At 35.1% G+C, this 19,824-nt stretch overlaps 1 pseudogene; it reads right to left on the bottom strand.

Annotated features, from left to right (window-relative positions):
* Positions 1-3,444: 3,444 nt before the first annotated feature.
* Positions 3,445-10,605, bottom strand: LOC131593168 (putative disease resistance RPP13-like protein 1; annotated as a pseudogene).
* Positions 10,606-19,824: the final 9,219 nt, after the last annotated feature.

Raw genomic sequence — 19,824 nt, forward strand, 5'->3', positions numbered from 1 at the left:
GTCCCAGTACTGATGTGGAAAGAGCCTATATGAATAGCATCCCATATGCCAATATAGTTGGTTCTTTGATGTATGCTATGGTTTGTACTAGACCCGACATAGCATACGCAGTAAGTCTTGTAAGCAGGTACATGGCGAATCCTGGAAAGGCTCACTGGCAAGCATTGAAGTGGATTTTAAGGTACATAAATGGGTCTCTGAATAGAGTCCTAATTTATGGTGGAGCCTTGGGTGAAGATAGTAAAGCAGTAATAGAAGGATATGTCGACTCTGATTATGCAGGTTGTATGGATTCCAGAAAATCTATTTCTGGATATGTTTTCACTATGTTTGGCACTGCAATTAGTTGGAAAGCAACACTTCAGAAGGTTGTTGCTCTATCAACCACTGAAGCGGAGTATATTGCCCTAACTGAAGCTGTGAAAGAAGCATTGTGGCTTGAAGGTTTTGCGAAGGAGCTAAAACTTCAAGGTCGAGGTATCACTGTTAAATGTGATAGTCAAAGTGCAATACACCTGTCGAAGAATTCAGCCTATCATGAGCGAACTAAGCACATTGATGTGAGGCTGCATTTCGTCAGAGGAGTAATCGAGCGTGGAGAAGTCCAAGTGCTGAAGGTTTCGACTGAAGACAATGCTGCTGATATGATCACCAAGACATTGCCGAGTTGCAAGTTTTTCCACTGTATGCAGTTGATAAAGCTGCATGAAGAAAGCTAGTTTGTTCCCTTGATGTTGTAGAGTTAGATCCAAGGTGGAGATTTGTGAGATTTTGGATCGAACTCTAGTATGGCCGAAGGGTAGCTTCTTGGTTCGACAGGGTTAAGCAGGAAGTCGAAGGTTGTTCACATGCTTGTGTCGAAGATGCTAGGGTTGTTAGCATGTTAAATTAGGTTTTAGTGTTTAAACCCTAATTTGTTAAGTTAGCTTGTTTATTAAGTTGACTTGTGTAATGGGCCTTGTGGAAAAAGCCCATTAGTTAGTATGTTAGGTTTTATTATAAATAGCATACTAGTCTCTCATCATTGCTAAGCTGCAAATCCGAATTTAGGGTGAGAGAGGTTATTTGTTATTTTTGTAAACTTGTAATCTTGTTTTAAGAGAAAGTGAAAGAATAGCAGTTATAACCAATTCTTGTGTTCTTCTTCTGTTCCCTAATTCCCTATTATACTTTGTTATTGGTATCGTTTTTCACAACATATAGCTCTAAATTCCTCAACAACAAAATACAGTTCATTTGCAAGACATCCTCATTCATAAATACTTTCTACTCATTGTGTCCCATTTTGAATATCCATGAAATTTATTGTAAAGAATCTCAGCAATTTAAAACCATTTTATATAAATATATAGAATGATTCAAAATTGAAAATGAAAATTGCCATGAAATGGTTTTGAATAGCTTGAAGAAGTTTGTTGGTATGCAAAACTTATGTTTTTCAGGACGAAACTATTTCTGTATGAGGCTATGTCAATAGAGAAAGCTATTCAGAATATTTAGCATGAACCACAATAAATTTGATTAGATCATGGTAGACAAACAATTTGTGATGATCATCAATTGCAAAATTAGAAAAATAATGCAAAGTAAGTCTCTGACAGACACCTCATTTCTTATGAACCACAAAAAGAAACCGGACAAATAAGAAAGGGAAATACAAAGGCTTATTTTTTGAGAATAAATAATAGGAAACGGTCGCGGTTGCGGTCGCGTAAAGGCTTCGTGATTTTGGTCGGTACAGGTGTCGTGACACTGATTGCGGTCGTTGCAGTATGAATTAACAACAATTTATTCTTTAACATAAAAATATTGAATAACGACATCGGTATCAGCAACTGCCGAAACAGTTTTGTCACGACTGTAAACTATGGAGGCTTAAACACTATATTCCATATGCAAAATCTCTCATCACTTGGAGGCTTATACACAATGTCATTGACACATGTGATAATCTAAGTAAGAGAAGAGTGACCTTGGTTTCTAGCTTCTCTCTATGCATTCAAGACTTTGAAACTCCTCAGTAGCGCTTCTTGCAGTGCAGTCATACAATGAAATATTGGAGTTGGTTTGCAATCAAGGATGGAGTCCACATATGAATAATTAATTGTGTTGTTCGGATGGATTGTTAAGTATAACTTTAGTAAACATGACAAATTCAGAGCCGAAATTATGGCACGTGTGTGTTGGTAAGTAAATAACGTGTGAACATGGGCGTCTGGTGATGAGAAGGACTGTGACAATCGTGAAGAACGAGAATTTGGTTGAAAACACAAAGAAAGGCATATCTAGTTTCATGCGTGTGGGCCTCATGAGCCAAAGGAAGTGCTTACAGCGACTAATGAGGCCGAGACTTCGTCAAAGGGTTCGGGGGAGAGTTACAAACTAAATGGTGGAGGCATACCGGTGAGAGAACGCGCGCATGGTGGAAGAGAATATTGTCTCTCAATGGCAGCAAAGAAGGATTGAAAAACCTTAAAAGTACTGATACCATGTAGAAACTGTATAATTGTATATGGTACATGTCATGGTGACTGTTTTAGTGAAAGAGATAATAGAAATTCATTCTTGTATTTAAGTAAAATGAAATTCTTAACTAAATTAAAATGAGTGATCTCAGCACTATGTCACTGTAACAACAAAGCACCTTTGCTCATACATAAAAGAAATCAAGTTTCGTGTGCTAGTCCTAGCATTGAGCACTCAGTTATGAGCTAAGAGTACAAAACTTTGAACCTCAATAGTAAGAACAACAGATTTGTTAAGCTTGACAAATAAAACATACATAATAATGGACTAAAAGAATAGGAACATTTAGATGAATATTCTAATGAATGAGTTCACAAAAGTACCGCACACTGGTTCGTGCGTTACAATTCACGGTTCTCTAGGTGTCCCAGCGATTTATGTGACTATATGTCATAATTTAACTTTTAACAGAAAGTTACATGTCAAATATGTTAGAGTAAATACTGACTTGGAGAAAGGCTTTCTTTAAATTGTAACCTGGAGCAGATCTTGATGAATCAATGGAATGTGAAAATATGGTTGCAGTAGTATGTTGTAATGGTTTAAATTTGATTTGCACGGTTTATGTCAATGCAAAACTGAAATCGGAGAATCTATAAGTTCAATTGTATGCAAAACTTGTGATGACGATCTTATTTATTTGGCATATGACAAGCATAGCAAAATGAGAAAAGTTATTGTAGCCAGAGTCCTATTTGAAGCTGTGTCAAATTTACCAAAATGCTATCGCATGAAAATACCTTTCACCCTTTGGAATGGAAGTCTCCAAATTTTTACAAAGATCTTGTAACAACACTACCGATACCGTGTAAGAATTGTATGGTAATGTGTGTAAAATGAGACCACACGTAGAATCAATACAATATCAAGTCTATATCTAGTAGCATAGTATCTATCCTTTACACATTCCATAGCATAACCAAAAAAACAGTTATTGCATCAGTACTCAGTTCACAAAAACTCAGAAAATACATTCTGCACATGCCTGGCAGAACTGCCAGAACAGGTTGAAGTCGATCCCATAATATGCACTCTTACCAAACTGAAACACTGCTACTACATAGAATCCTAACCAAAATTTTGACACTCTACCCCTTCTTGAGGTAACCAAATTTCGGTGTGGTAAAACATTTCTACAAAGAAAACACCCTTAACACCGGTGCTAGCATTGGCTATAAATGCAACAAGGACAAAAAAACTTCCCTTACCTAAACAGAGTATCACAAAAGTAAGTAGTTTGTAAATCAAATTACCCATAAAAGGAATAAGCAATTAGTTTTATACATAAACCACAGGCAAACTAGCATTTTGCTACTTGTGAAAACGTACATAAAAGTAGGCTACAAAGAAGTTCTAAATTCCTCAGAAACATAATTTCCTTTATAAGACAACTTTGTTGAGAAATACTTCTATATTTTTCAGGAAGAAACTATTTCTGTTTGAAGCTGTGTCAATAAAGAGATCTATTTAGAATGTTATAAAACATGAATAACAAAATAAGAAAATCACTCTAGCCAGTCTAAAGTCTCAATGTTTGGAGACAAGCACAAGACACATTACAAAACAAAGGGAAATACAAAGTGTTTATTTTTTTAAGAGTAAATACAGACTCCTATTAACCACAAAAATAATAGAAAATACTTGAAATCCATAGTTTTGATGTTGATGGCAATGGTATGTCTTGGTCTGCAAGATCTTTGAGGGTCACGTCACTGTTAAACATCAAATACATACAGAGTATTATTATTGTGCCAAATAAAAAATTAAGAAAAAAATAAACACATGGGTTGTACTTGCCTGCGACAAACATCACATTTCTACAGCTCAATCTAATGCTGCTCAATACCATCAATCTTCATATAAGGGATGTGACTAATTGTATGCCAACGCTCTCCTCCCTCCTTTTTGTACTTCTCCTTAACTAATGGACAACTTACAACGTACAAACTAGAAAGGGAACCCCACTCCTATGGCAAGTGCTCAAGACCAGGGCAATTGACAATATATATCTTAACTTGAGATTTGAGGTGGAGAAAACCTCGCTCTTCTCTGGAAGCTTTCAATTTAGGACAATTAACTATAAAAAGGTCTCTCAAGTTGGAAGGGAAACCTCCCATAGGAAAAGATTCTAATTCTGGACAATCGTGGATGCCTAGAGATTCAAGATGGGTAAACAAGTGTAGCGAAATAGGCAAGGAGGAGGACTTCCATCCTCTTATTGAAAGTTGACAAAGAGAATTATAACAGCACAAATCGAATGAGGGACATTCTACAAAGTCCTTGAAATCCAACTCCAACTCTTCCAGAAAGGGATTGTTGATTAAATGATCCATAGAGAACTCAACATACTGATTTTCACCAAGGACAAACCTTTTCAAGCTGGATGGCAACTCATTTATCAAAATCCGCTTACAATTCCATAGAACCAACTCTATGATTTTATCATAATTGAGAATTGACACGTCCACCATTTTGCACCCACCTATAAACAATTTATGTAATGAAGGAAGATGTTGAGGCAGTGATACCCTTTTCAATTTGGGACAATCAATTATAGAAATCTCTTTAAGCCGAGGAAACCCTTCAATACAAACCCATTCCTCCCATTCAGACATGGAGTCAAATTCCAAAACTTCAAGGAACTTGAACGGAACATTTGTTGAGTTATTGCCAAAGATCTTTATTCCATTACAGTTCTTCAGTTTAAGAGATATTAAATTGGGTAAATCACATCCCCTTATCCAAGTTGGAAACATATTGCCATTGTAGTTCTGGATAGTGAGTCTCTTCAGATTGTTATTTGGTTGAAGGGCATCCAAGACAGACACATTGCTTTCCACTACTGAACCATCAAATATCATATGTATTTCTTCTAAAAACTTCTTATCTTGCAAACGGCTCTTTACGGCATGTGTTGGATCCGTGACATTGTTCAATCCTGAAAGACAAATTTTTCCTTGAAGAAGATTGAGACTTTCTACCTCCTCAATATCAGACCCACTCGACTCTCCCACAACAAAATTAGTCAGCGTTTGTAGATGGTTAAGTTTCCTTATCTGCTTTGGCATCTTCTTTATTGCAGTTCCTTCCAGATTAAGATGGCGTAAACCGTCAAGTTTGTAAAAGTCTAAAGGCAATTCAGTCAAATTATCACAGTTTTTCAATTCCAGTCTCTCTAAGTTATAAAGCTTACAGATAGAGTCGGGTAACCTTTTAATATTTGTCCAAGTCAGGTCTAGATAGCGCAAAAGATTTAAACTGCCTATCTCATCTGCTAGTTCTAGCTCTCCGTATGGAGTTCCGTAATCACTAAATGATAACATCCGCAAATATTTTAATTTTGAAAACATATCACATTGCATATTGTTGCTTATCATGAAGCATTCGCCACCATACGTTGGTGATTCTACCAACAAGCTGTGTAATCCCTTAGCTCTATAAATGTGCTTTAATATCCCATCGCCGGCTTTCAAATCAAGAGAACACCAAATGTGGCGTGTCCTTTCAGATATATCTTGTCCCGTATCACCATTCACTTGTGAGCAAAATTCTCTAGACTCTGACTTTGCACAGTCATTGACAAGATCATGCATGACAAAAAGTCCAGGAAAATATAGTGATTCTTGGAAAAATGAAATTGACTCAAGATCATCAAATAACTCACTACCCAACTCTTCTTTACTTTTGTTACTTTTGTAGGAATTCAGAAAACCATTTGCCATCCACATTTTGATTAACTTATTCTTGTTAAACATATAACCCTTGGGAAATATGGAACAATATGCAAAACAACGCTTCGAATTTGAAGGAAGATTATGGTAACTCAGTCTCAATACTGGATTTATGTTGCTGTCTCTCTCTGATAAACACCACATATCAGTCTTCAATATTTTCTCCCATTCACTTTTAGAGAATTTTTTTTCCCAAGAGGTTCCCCATTGTTTTAACAGCTAATGGCAACCTTCCACACTTGTCTACAATCATCTTTCCAATTGATTCAAGATCTGGATAATCACTCGCGTTTCTGTCATGAAAAGCATGTGTCACAAATAAACTCCAACAATCACTCTCCTCCAATTGTTCTAATTCAACTAACTTGACAGAATCCATGGCTGATGCATCATCCTTACTTCGTGTTGTCACGATCATCTTACTTCCAGAAGATCCTTTATTAAAAGGAATTAGTAACTGCTCCCAACTTTTCTCATTAGCTTTCCAAATATCATCTAGAACAAGCAAATATTTCTTTCCCATTACTGTCTGTTGCAATTGACGTTGAAGTATTTCCAAGCTTTCACTATCTGTTGGAGAATTAAATTGCTCGAGAATTTCTTTAGTGAGCCCAAAAAATATCAAATGGATTTGAAACATAAACCCAAGCTTTAAGTTCAAAGTTGTTTTGCACCTTGTCGTCATTGTAGACGAGCCGAGCAAGGGTTGTCTTACCCATCCCACCAAGACCAACTATGCTGATTATTGGTGCGTGGTTGCAACCACTACCAGTGTCTAAAAGTAAGAAATCAATAATTTCCTCTTTATCACCATTTCTACCAAGTATTCTAGATTCATCCACCAAAGACGTCGTTGGCACTCTTTTTGAAGATTCTGGACCGACTTCAAGTCCATTACGAGCAGATGTTCCTTCTTTCAATCCCAACACATCATTTTGCTTTAAAAGATGTTCTAGCTTATCTAGCGAGTCTTTCATCCTAGATTCAAACTGATTAGTCAGAGATGAAAAGAAGTGTTTAACCTTGCTCTTTCGTTGTGCACTTGTAGCAATCTCATCCAACAGCTGTTCTACTTCATATACCTCATGTTTTATATGATCAAGCCAAATCCTCACATTTGGATTCTGGTACTGCTTTGTCTCTGCATCATCCAACACTTGATTGATAGAATTCAAAGTGATTTCAAGTTTATTCACCATTTGTTTCTTGAAGATGTCTTTGTAATCTCCTGAGGCAACCCTCTCAACAATTACTTGGATGACAGGCGTAAGAAATGCTCCTGCAACCATCAGCCCTGCCATGGTTACCTGAAAGATGGTAAAATGTTATCTTCTGCTAAACAAAGCATAATGGAACAAAAACTATCTTCTACACATTGTTGAAATATTAATGTCATGCACTTAAAACATACATTTAACATGTAGTGTAAAGTTCTAAGCATATATTAAAAATAATGAATGCAAATTATATTGCTATGATAACAACCATGAACACTACTATCTTCACTGCAAATAACCAAATTATTTGTGACTTTCATTTTTCTTTACCACTATTCTATTTTTAGAAATAAATATTTTTATTCGAAATAAAACAAAAGTACAAAAATTATGAGTGATTTCTCTAGTTTCATAAGACAGACCAATTTATTATATTTAAGATTTTTGCTAATATGTTGTGTACTCTCAGCTCATTGTATCTAATATAATAATTAAAAAAATATTCGTTAAACAGAAATCATTTAAGATAAATTTAAGTTTAATTTCAGATTTTAAAACTTAATTTTCTCTTATAACTGGAGGGCCTAAAGAAATAAAAAATTTGAATACCACAACTTTGTAACTCATGCAAGCATGCACAAAATGGTAACATATTGTCTTATGAAGGAAAACTAAATGATAAATATTTAATGAATAACTATAATATATTCACGGTGCTATATATTTTGTAAAGTATATTGTTGAAAAACTAGTAAAATGCTGAATAAAATAACTAGTAAAATATTTTATTCAAGGCGTGAAAAAATATAGAAAATTTGAATACACAAATTGAATATGTAATTGAAAAAAAGCTTCCAGTAAATAATGCATAATAAAAACTCCTCCAAGTCTATACAACCAAGAACTGAATTAAATGATAAATTAATATAAATAAAATGTTAATAAATTGATTCATTAAAGCAAAGAATAAAAATTTGAGTTAGATATGTTTTTGGTCCCTATAAATATCTCAAATTTTATTTTTAATCCTATTAATAAAATGACATATTTTAGTTCCTATAAAATTTTTATGCATGCAGTTTTAGTCCTTGTTATTTTTTAAAATAGTTCCTATTAAAAAAATGACATATTTTAGTCCCTATAAAATTTTTATGCATGCAATTTTAGTCCTTGCTATTTTTTAACATTTTAAAATTTGTTTAATTACTCTTAAAATTTTAAATTTTTTAATTATTTTTTTCATACGTGTTTAAAATATTATAAAATATGTGAGTAAACAAAATACGTGCATAATAATTTTATGAGGACCAAAATATATCATTTTTGTAATAGGGATTAAAAATAAAATTTGAGATATTTACAGGACCAAAAACATACTTATTCCTTAAAATTAATCTAAATAAATTGTTGATTTATATATCAACAACTATTTTTAAAAAATTAAAATTGATTCATTAAAGGAAAGAATCAAGCAACATTTTAGATCACTCTCTCTTAACAACTTGAATTACGGTACAAACACTTACAAATAAAGTAGAATTTATCTAAAACGTGATAATTATTAATAAAATCATTTGAATTATAGTATAAACATTAAATAAAAAAAAGTAGAATTTATACCTGTTTTTTTTTTACCGAATTATATAATTTTTTAAATTGAGAAGAATTAATTATAAAATTTTAAAATTTTAAAAATAACAAATCTCGACTTAAGAATTAAATTTTGAGTTCCTTTATTTTCGAGGAAATTTTTATAACGTTCTAAACATATCTATAAAATATTCATTCATAAATACACACCGTTTTAACGGTAAACACTAAAATTACGTGCATAATAATTTTGTGAAGACCAAAACATATCATTTTTTTAATAGACACTAAAAACAAAATTTGGAAATTTTATAAAAACCAAAAATATATTTAACTCTAATTAATACAACAACAAAAGGAGCACAACATGTAAAGGAAAAGAAAGGAAAAGAACAAAACAGAGACAAAAGACAAAACAAAAAAAATATAGCGAACTAAATACTCCATTTTGGCTCTGTTTGGTAAGACATATTTTCGAGTTTATAGCTTATGTCTTATGTCTTATAAGTTCATATGATAATTTAGACCCGTTTGGTAACGGTCTTTTTATCTCGAGCTTATAGCTTATTTTACTAGCTTATAGCTTATTTTCCAGACGCTATTTTAAATAGCATTTTAGCTTATGTCTTATAACTTATTACTTTTTCTTCCTTTTTTATCCTTATTATTTCAATTAAATCCATTTTTAACCCTTATAATTTATTTTAATTTAAAATAAAATAATTATATATTAAATATTTTTTATGTCATTTTACATTTATAAGTTAATTAAACCGCTAATTTTACTAAACACTTCAACGAGCTTATAAGCTATCAGTCTCAACCATCCGCTATAAGTTATAAGTCATCAGTCATCAGCCATCAGTCATAAGCTATAAGCTAGCTGGCTTATCAGTCAACCACTATTTTTACCAAACAGACCCTTTACCGCTTGACAAAAAAACTCCATTGCAAACCAATCAAATTTAATTTAAATTAAATCATTTTTTGAATATTTAAATTAGAAAAATGATATCAAGTCTAAAAAAGCTGAAAATCAAGGAAGGGAAATCAATTAACTTAAAACTAAATTTTGTTGTAGTTGTAGATCCAAGTAAAAGTAGAAAAAATTCAGTTAAAGAAAGTAATACATATATTCAAGAGGGGAGAAGAAGATATTACCTGTAAAATACGTGAGTAAACAAATTGAGACTATAATCTTCCGCGTAAGAAAACCTGAAAGTAAATATAAAAATTGGAGTAAGATTTAGAAAATTAGAAACAATAAAAAATAAAAAATATATTACTATAAGTTGATAATAAGATCTCTGAATGAAAGAGAGAAATTACTTATGGAGGGTGCTTGTGGAAACAAAGAAACTTAGAGGCAACACAAAGTATTGTGAAGTTGAATTCTAAGAGAATGAAATAGAAAATGGATGAGAGAAACCGATATCTGAATGTCTTTCCTACACACCACACAATAGATTGATATTTAATCTAAAACAGATTGAAAGATGAACCTTCCAAGAAAGCTCAAAGAAATGTGATAAAAATCAAGATGCAAGTTGTATTGGAATATATAATTATTAAAATTTGTTTGTTATTGACAACCAATTGCCATAAAGTATTCATAGTCTCTTTTGGTTAACTGCTATAATTTCCTATCTTATTCATTTTATTATTATTTTGTCATACTATCTCTGAAAATGTCTACTGAATTTTATAATAGTGGCACCGTGGCAATTTTATGAGAATTTATCTTCCCACCCCTAAATTATGCATGACAGCCCAAATTTATGAAAAGACCAAATTATCTAAATAATTTTCATTATTAAATTTTTACAATTTTCCAGTATTATAATTTATTAATATTATTGAAATTTTTGAAATTTCCGGTGCGTATTACCATACCATCTAATAAAGTGGAAATTTAGGAGCAGGTTGATATTTTCAGTAGCGCATTTAAAATTTCCAGTATACCAGAAATTTCAAATTCACTACCAGAAATTTTTTCGTACCGAAAATTTGGTAGGGTGCACCAGAGAGGTAAAATTGGAATAAATTTTTTTGGATGTGGCATGTATAATTTGGAGGTGTCATATATAAATCTCCAATTTTATCCACTGATTCATTGTATTTTAAATTTATTCATTAACTAATCTATTTTCTCAATAAAATAAAATTACTAAATAAATAAAAATGAAAAAACAAAGACATAAAATTAAATTTATCAAGAATTCTGCTATGCGCGCCATTTCCGCTGACATTCGCTGATAGGTTTGAGTATTTTCTTGGTTGGTCCTATTAACATTTTGGATTAGGGGAGAGAAAATTGTACTCATTTCTCTAGCAAGTACTCGTAGCATGTCATGACTACTAGCATCTATTTGCTGCCTAAATGTTGTCTGATTGCTTGTTGTCAGTGTAGGCATCTTGGTCGAAAACCCTAGGTTCTAGGTATTTCGACTTACATTGTTCATACCAGAGCCAGACCCTTGGATAGGCGAAAAGGTTGTCATTGTGGGTTGTGTGTATGTGGATGTATTATTATGTAGTCTTGCCATGAAAGTGTTTGGCATTCCATATTGGTGAAGGGTAGAAAAACACTTAGAAATGAGGTGTTTGAATAAGTGTAGTTTCAAAACTTGTAAGATAAAGACAACTTGCACAATTATTTTTATCCTGGTTCGTTGTTAACTAAACTACTCCAATCCACCATTGACAGGGTGATTTACCTCAACTGAGGATTTAATCCACTAATCACACAAGATTACAATGGTTTTCCACTTAGACAACTTCTAAGTCTTCTAGAGTATACTGATCACAACCTGATCACTCTAGGAACAAACTGCTTAGATACCCTCTAAGACTTTCTAGAGTATTCTGATCAACCTAATCACTCTAGTCCTTTACAAATTAATGTAAACAAATTCTAAGAGTATTACAATGCTTCTTAAAAGCTATAATCACAACCGTGATATTTCTCTTAAAGTTTAAGCTTAATCTCACTAAGATATTACAACAGTACAAATTCTGCCGTTTCAATGCTTTTGATTATCATACCATCCAGCTACATTTTTCATAGTGAAATATATTTCATGATTCCAATGAAATTTATTGAAACAATTTTCTTTGAAAGATGCCTTTATAGGATTTTAGAATGTGAGATGAAATCTCCAAATTAAAATTTGCTTGCACAAATATCAGGGCCTTTTGCTTACACTAGCATATCAGATGTAGCATAATGTTGTTAAAGTTTGAACAATTTGTGTCAATGTAACACTGAAATTAGAGATTGTAAATAGGAACGTGACTAATATCAGGCGCCTTAAAACAGGAACACTAACAGACCAAACATATTATAATAAATGACCATTCAGATTATTGAAGAAGAATGAAGCATACTCTCTTGCCTGGTTAATAATATGTCTCGTCGAGTCCAACCGGCGGTGGAATTGTTCGTCATGTACCTCTCTATTCCTCCAGAGCCAAAAATTATTCGCCCAGAAACTTCCAAGCAGCATCATTATTTAAGTTCCATATGGCTAAACAGCGAGATTCATCAATCCATATATCACTTCAAAAACTGACTCTGCTACCATCACCTATTGTCCAAGCCTCAAACCTCCCAATGTCTTCCCAACCTTTGACTATGCCTTTCTAAGGAAAAGAATAAGTGGACTTGACAATCACCACTTCTCCCTCATCACTGTTTCTGCTATATTTGCGTTAAGGACTTGGCACCACTGTTATCATTCTCCTTGACGTGCCAACCAAGTTTCATCATACACCCCATATTCATATTCGATAAATTACAAATAGAGAGCCCTCCAAATTTTCCAATCAATCATATGTACTTTCTTGTTAAAGTTATCATATCTCCACATATAAATCCTATCTGGAGCTTCTGTTTCCATCATAAAACACTTTCGAATGGGAGTTTTCATCATCGAATATACGGGAATCGCTTGAATCACAGATTTATAGAGAGAAACACGCTGTTCTTTTTCAGCAAGAATGAGTTCAAGTTGTTCTTTTTCATCACTATTCAATTCAGCAAGGTATTTGCAATTGAAACCATATTGTGGAAGGATCTTAGAACATTTCAATCTAAGCTCACTAAATGGAAAATGTACCTTGTAGGATAATTAGATACAACCTACACTATTCTAACCAATAATCTAGAAAAAGAATAGTAAAAATTTAAAAACTACTAAGTGACGCAATATAAATAGATTAATCTTGCTCGCAGTAATCAATTTCTCAAAACATTATTTGCACAGTATATGTTGATACAAAACTGAAATTGGAGTATCGCTAAGTTCAATTGTATATGATCATCATATTTACTTATTATATCCATGAACATATTTGAAGCTGTATCGATAGAGAGTTGGTGGCAGCATGTTCTCCTTTTTAAAGGACCTCCATGTTTTCAAAGTCATCAATAACAGCATAATGGAAGCCTCCAAAGTTTTACAAAGATTGTGTAACCTATAACTACCGATACCGCGTAAGAATTGTATGGGAATGTGTGTCAAATGAGATCACACAACAGATACAAATACAATATAAAGTCTATCCATATCAGTACTCAGTTCATAAAAACACAGATAATACATTCTGCATATGCGATGCGGCAGCTACCATAAAAGGTTGAAGTCGATTCCATAATCGCATTCCTGCTGAACTGAAACACTACTACTATATTTTAGAGAACTCGACCCTGTATCAGATAACCGAGTCGGTGCAGTAAAACATTTCTACTAATATGTCACCCCTCCGAGTGGTGCTACTATTGGCTATAAACGCAGCAAGGACAAAACCTTTTCTACCTAAGCCGTGTATGAAACTAATTCACCTATGAACAATGAGTGAATGACAAGTATGAATATCCATGAAATTATTGTAAAGCATATCAGCACTTTATAAATATATAGAATGATTCAAAATACCATGAAATGGTTTTGAATAATTTGTGTTAATGCAACACTGAAATTAGAGACTGTAGAAGTTGCAACATTGCAAAATTATTGACCAGACAATAACCAAAAACAGTTGATGAAATCCATATTTTTATTTATTTTTACACATACTTTTGAATTAAAGAAAAGATTAGGAAAATGCTTCATGTTGATAGCAATGGTATGGCTTGGTCGGCGGTAATCCATAATCTAGGGTTGTGACTAATTGTATTCCAACGCTTTCCTCCCTCCCTTTTGTACTTCTCTTCAAGTAATGGACAATTTTCAATGTACAAATAACAAATGAAACCCCACTCCTCTGGCAAGTGCTCAAGACTAGGGCAGTTGTCAATATATAGATGATCGGCATATTCGAGAAAACCCCAGTCCTCTCTCGAAGCTTTCAAACTATTTCAAGAGTGATCTAGTTGGAAGGGAAACCGCCCATAGGAAAAGATTCTAATTCTGGACAATCTTCGATGTCTAGATGTGTAAGACTGGTGAACAAGTGTAGTGAAAAAGGCAAGGAGGAGAACTTCCACCGACTTATTGAAAGTTTCAACAGAGAATTATAACAACGCAAATCCATTGAGGGGCATTCTACAAAGTCCTTGAAATCCAACACCAACACTTCCAGATTGGGATTCTTGATTAAATCTTCCATGGAGAACTCAGCGTACTGATTTCCCTCAACTCTGAAATCTTTCAAGCTGGATGACAACTCATTTATCAGAATCCGCTTACAATATTGTAGATCCAACTCTACGATTTTATCATAATTGAGAATTGACACGTCCAGCATTTCGCAATACGTAATCTCTTAGCAAACCAAAACCTCCATTGAAGGTGTGCAATGAGCGATGAATCAGAGAAGAGTAAGAGAGAACGATAGTTTTGCATTGAATCGAATGAATAGAGAGTTAGTTACAAAAGTGGTTATATACTCTAACCATAAATCTAACTAACTAAGTAGGAGAGTATGATTACATGCAGTGACACCCAAGCTATTACTGTGTGCACTCATTCTCATCATGCAAGGTGGAAATGTTATCTTCATGCAACGTAGGGCTAGTGTGTAAGTCTGCTAATACCCTCCCGCAAGCTTGAGGTTGGTAAATATCAACCAATCCAAGCTTGGTGAGACACTCAACGAAGGGACGTGGACCAAAGGCCTTGGTGAAAACATCTGCTGCCTGGTCACGAGAAGGAACAGGGAGAAGACGCATAACACCAGCTTGAATCTTTTCTCGTACCAGGTGACAATCAATGTCTAAGTGCTTGGTGCGTTCGTGGAAGACAGGGTTTGCAGAGATATGGATGGCACTCTGGTTGTCGCAATATAAGACCGGGAGTCTAGAAGGGTGTTGTTGAAGATCATGTAAGAGATAGCACATCAATTGAAGTTCCCGCGTGGCTACAGCTAAAGCACGATACTCAGCTTCAGCTGAGGAGCAACTAACAGTGATTTGTTTCTTAGATTTCCAAGAAACTAAGGATTTGCCAATAAAAAAACAATACCCTGAAATGGAGAGTCTTGTATCAACACAACCACCCCAATCTGCATCACTAAAACCCAGGATCTGCAAATCAGAAGAAGCAGATAAGAAAATGCCACGAGCTGGGGATTGTTTCAAGTAACGAAGCACACGAGTAGCAGCTCTATAGTGTGCATCTGAAGGTGCACTCATAAACTGGCTAAGTTGCTGTGTAGCAAATGCAATATCGGACCTTGTGGTGGTGAGATAGATTAGCCTACCAACCAAGCGACGATACGCAGTAACACCAGATAAAGGAGAACCATTGTCTTGAGAAAGACGAATAGAGGCATCGAGAGGAGTGGAGACTGGTTTGCAACCAGTGAGACCTGCCTCTTGGAGTAATTCAAGACAATACTTTCTTTGGCAAAGTGTAATGCCCTTGGAGGATCTAGCAACCTCAAGACCAAGGAAGAACTTGAGTTGCCCGAGATCTTTGATGTGGAATGTGCGATGGAGGGCTTTCTTGAGATCTTCAAAGACACTCAAAGATGTACCAGCAAGAATAATATCATCCACGTAAATAAGCAAAGCTGTGAATGATGTAGAAGTAGATTGAATGAAGAGAGTGTGATCAGCTTGAGCATGTACAAAACCAAGAGATTTGAGAAAAGTAGTCAATTTCTCAAACCATTGTCTACTGGCTTGTTTCAAGCCATAAAGAGATTTGGTTAGCCTGCAAACTTGCCCTGACATGGGAGCACGTACACCTTAAGGAACCTTCATATAAACTGTTTCATTAAGATCACCATGGAGAAAGGCATTATTTACATCTAATTGATGTAAATGCCAGCCATGGATAGCTGCTAGGGCTAACAAGACACGAACTGTGGACAACTTGGCTACGGGAGAAAAAGTTTCAAAGTAATCCAAGCCCTCAGTTTGATTAAACCCTTGAGCCACGAGGTGTGCCTTGAATCGTTCAACTGAACCATCTGCATGACGTTTGATTTTGTATACCCATTTACTCCCTATCGGGGAAGCATTAGGAGGAGGAGTGACAAACTCCCAGGTATGATTGTTGTTGAGAGCAACAATCTCATTCTGCATGGCTGTAACCCACCTAGGATCACTAGAGGCAGCCTTGTAACTTGTAGGTTCCGATTCAGATGAGAGAGCCATTATGTAAGCTCGATGAGCAGATGACAAATTGGATAGAGACATACAGTCTTCAATAGGATACTGACACGATGAAGCATTTGAATGACAAATGTAGTCCCTTAAATGAGCAGGAGCTTGTGAAATCCGAGAGGATTTCCTAATAGGCATGTCATTGGAGGAATCAAGGTTTGGCATGGCATTAGAGTGACCAGAAGAAACCTCAATGGAAGTATCACTAGACTCATGGAGGGAGAGATCATCAGCATTAGAGGAAGATTGAGCAGCTTCAGACTCCTCATTGATGGCAACAGAGGTATGAGGATCAGGAGATGCTTCAGGTGCAGTAGGAGTGTCAGCTAAGTTATCAACTTTAAGTTGATCCATGTATAGAGATGGAGAGGAATGAGAGCTATGATTATCCAATAGAGGAAATGCCATATCAAAGAACCTCACATTCCTAGAGACAAAAATATCATGAGTAGCTATGTCCAAAAGAATAAACCCTTTCATACCTGCCTTAAAGCCCAAGAAAACACACTTTCGAGCCCTTGAGTCAAACTTGTGTCTGTTTGTAGTAAGAGTAGAGGTATAGCTTAAACAACCAAATACTCTTAAAACACTCAGATCAGGGACTGAACCATACATGACTTCATAAGAAGACTTGTTGTTCAAGACTTTAGTTGGAATTCTATTCAGCAAATAGACTGCATGAAGGACTGCATAAGACCAATATTCTTTAGCTAAGCCTGGTTGAAACATGAGGGCTCTGCTAATGTTAAGAATGTGTTGATGCCTCCTCTCAACTCTTCCATTCTGCTGAGGGGTATAAACACAACTCCTTTGGTGAATGATACCTTTGGAAGCATAGAAAGCAGGCATGAGCATTTCAGTACCATTATCACTCCTTACAGTTTTGACTTTCTTAGCAAATTGTGTCTCAACCATTGCTATGAACTCAGTGATCTTGGAGCCAACTTCAGTTTTGGATTTCATCATAACAACCCATACATGTCTGCTATGGTCATCCAAGATAGTCAAAAAATATTTGAAACCATGAATAGAAATTGTATTGAATGGACCCCATACATCTATGTGAATGAGATCAAACACATTACAAGCATTATTTGCACTAATAGGAAAAGACAATCGTTTTTGCCTAGCTTGTTGACAAACATCACAAGCCTTATGAACACTATTAGGAATATAGCTGTACATAGAACTTAGGCATTGCATTCTATCATGAGACAAATGCCCTAGTCTTAAGTGCCATAGAATGGCTGGAGAAGCTTTATCTAATTCCTTATAGGTGAAAACACTTGAAATGAATCCTTGCTTGCTTGCAGTACAAGTTCCTTCCAAGTAATACAGTCCATCAATCTCCTTAGCTGAACCAATCTTCTTCAATTGTCTCCTTTCCTGTATCACACATCTGTCAGTTTCAAACACTAAAGAGAATTCTTGCTCTTTGCATAATTTTGAAACTGCAATTAGATTAACCTCAAACTGAGGCAAATACAACACTCCTTTAAGAATCAGCTCATTAGAGACTTTCACATCTCCACATATAGAAGTAGATATGGAGTTACCATTAGGCAGATTAACCAAAATGGGATGAACATGATCATACTTCAAGAACCAATTCAGATTATGACATATATGATGTGTAGCTCCTGTATCTAGGATCCAGTTAACATTATGATTATGATTAGCATTAAAGCTAGCAACATAACAGTTACCTCCCTTGGCAAGATTGACTGATCCTGAATTCTTTTCGAGCAACACCATCAAATTGTGATATTGTTCTTTTGTTAGTGTCATGCTTCCATTGTCACTAGTTGTGCCAACCGTGGATTTGCCTTCAGCCTTGTCCACCTGACTCTAATTAGAACTAGCTCCAACTTGATTAGCATAGGATGCACTTCCACGACCAAGATTAGGTGGATATCCATGCTTTTTGTAGCAGTTATCCACTGTGTGACCAGGTTTGCCACAATATGTGCATACTTTGCCATTACCTCTTCCTCTACCAGCATTGCTATATCCTCTGCCTCTTCCACCTTGTTTTCCCTCTACAGCATTGACCATTCCTGATCCATCTTCAGTAGCATTAAGAGGGGAAAAGATTGTTCCACATATCTTTCTCTCTTGCTGCAGTACCATGGAAAACACTTTGTTAATAGGAGGGAGAGGGTCCATAAGCAATACCTATGAGACAACTCCATGAAATTCTTCATTCAATCCAATTAAGAATTGGATAATTCTATCTTCTGCCCTGAAAGATCTGCTATTCCTCATAGCCAAACAAGCACAAGTCACACGACAAGTGCAACTTGGAACGGGTCTGTATTGATCTAACTCTTCCCACAAGCTTCTCAATTCAGTGAAATAATCTGAAATTTTCTTACTTCCTTGCTTCAAGTTTGTAATCTCTTGATACAATTGTGCTACTCGTATCTTGTCACCTCTCATGAAACGATCTTTAAGATCATTCCACATGTCCTCAACATTATCAATGAATACAACACTCTGTGCAATTGAAGGCGTTATGGAATTTATGATCCATGTGTGCACAAGATTGTTGCATCGTTGCCATGCTACATAATTGAGGTCATCTTTACCTGGTATCTCGATAGTGCCATCAACAAACTGAAATTTGTTCTTCATAGCCAAAGCTCGTCTCATCTTCATGGACCAAGCATGATAGTTATCACCTGACAATGGCGGTGCAATGCAAACCGTTGATGAATTATCTGAAGGATGAACATAGTATGGATCCAATGGATCTGGAACTGGATTGTTATTCCTCGTCATGATAACACAACAAGAGGAAAATCAAAGCAAAAGTAAACAAGAAACGAAGAAGCTAACACAAAGAGAACAGAAACAAGCTTCAAGAAAAAGAACGCAACAATGGCGTCTCCGATTCAATGCAAGAAAGATGAAAAAGTACGCAGCGGAAACAAAGCAGGTTCTACCTGCTCTGATACCATCTTAGCAAACCAAAACCTCCATTGAAGGTGTGCAATGAGCGATGAATCAGAGAAGAGTAAGAGAGAATGATAGTTTTGCATTGAATCGAATGAATAGAGAGTTAGTTACAAAAGTGGTTATATACTCTAACCATAAATCTAACTAACTAAGTAGGAGAGTATGATTACATGCAGTGACACCCAAGCTA

This window comes from Vicia villosa, linkage group LG3, assembly GCF_029867415.1.
Source record: "Vicia villosa cultivar HV-30 ecotype Madison, WI linkage group LG3, Vvil1.0, whole genome shotgun sequence".
Lineage (NCBI taxonomy): Eukaryota > Viridiplantae > Streptophyta > Magnoliopsida > Fabales > Fabaceae > Vicia > Vicia villosa.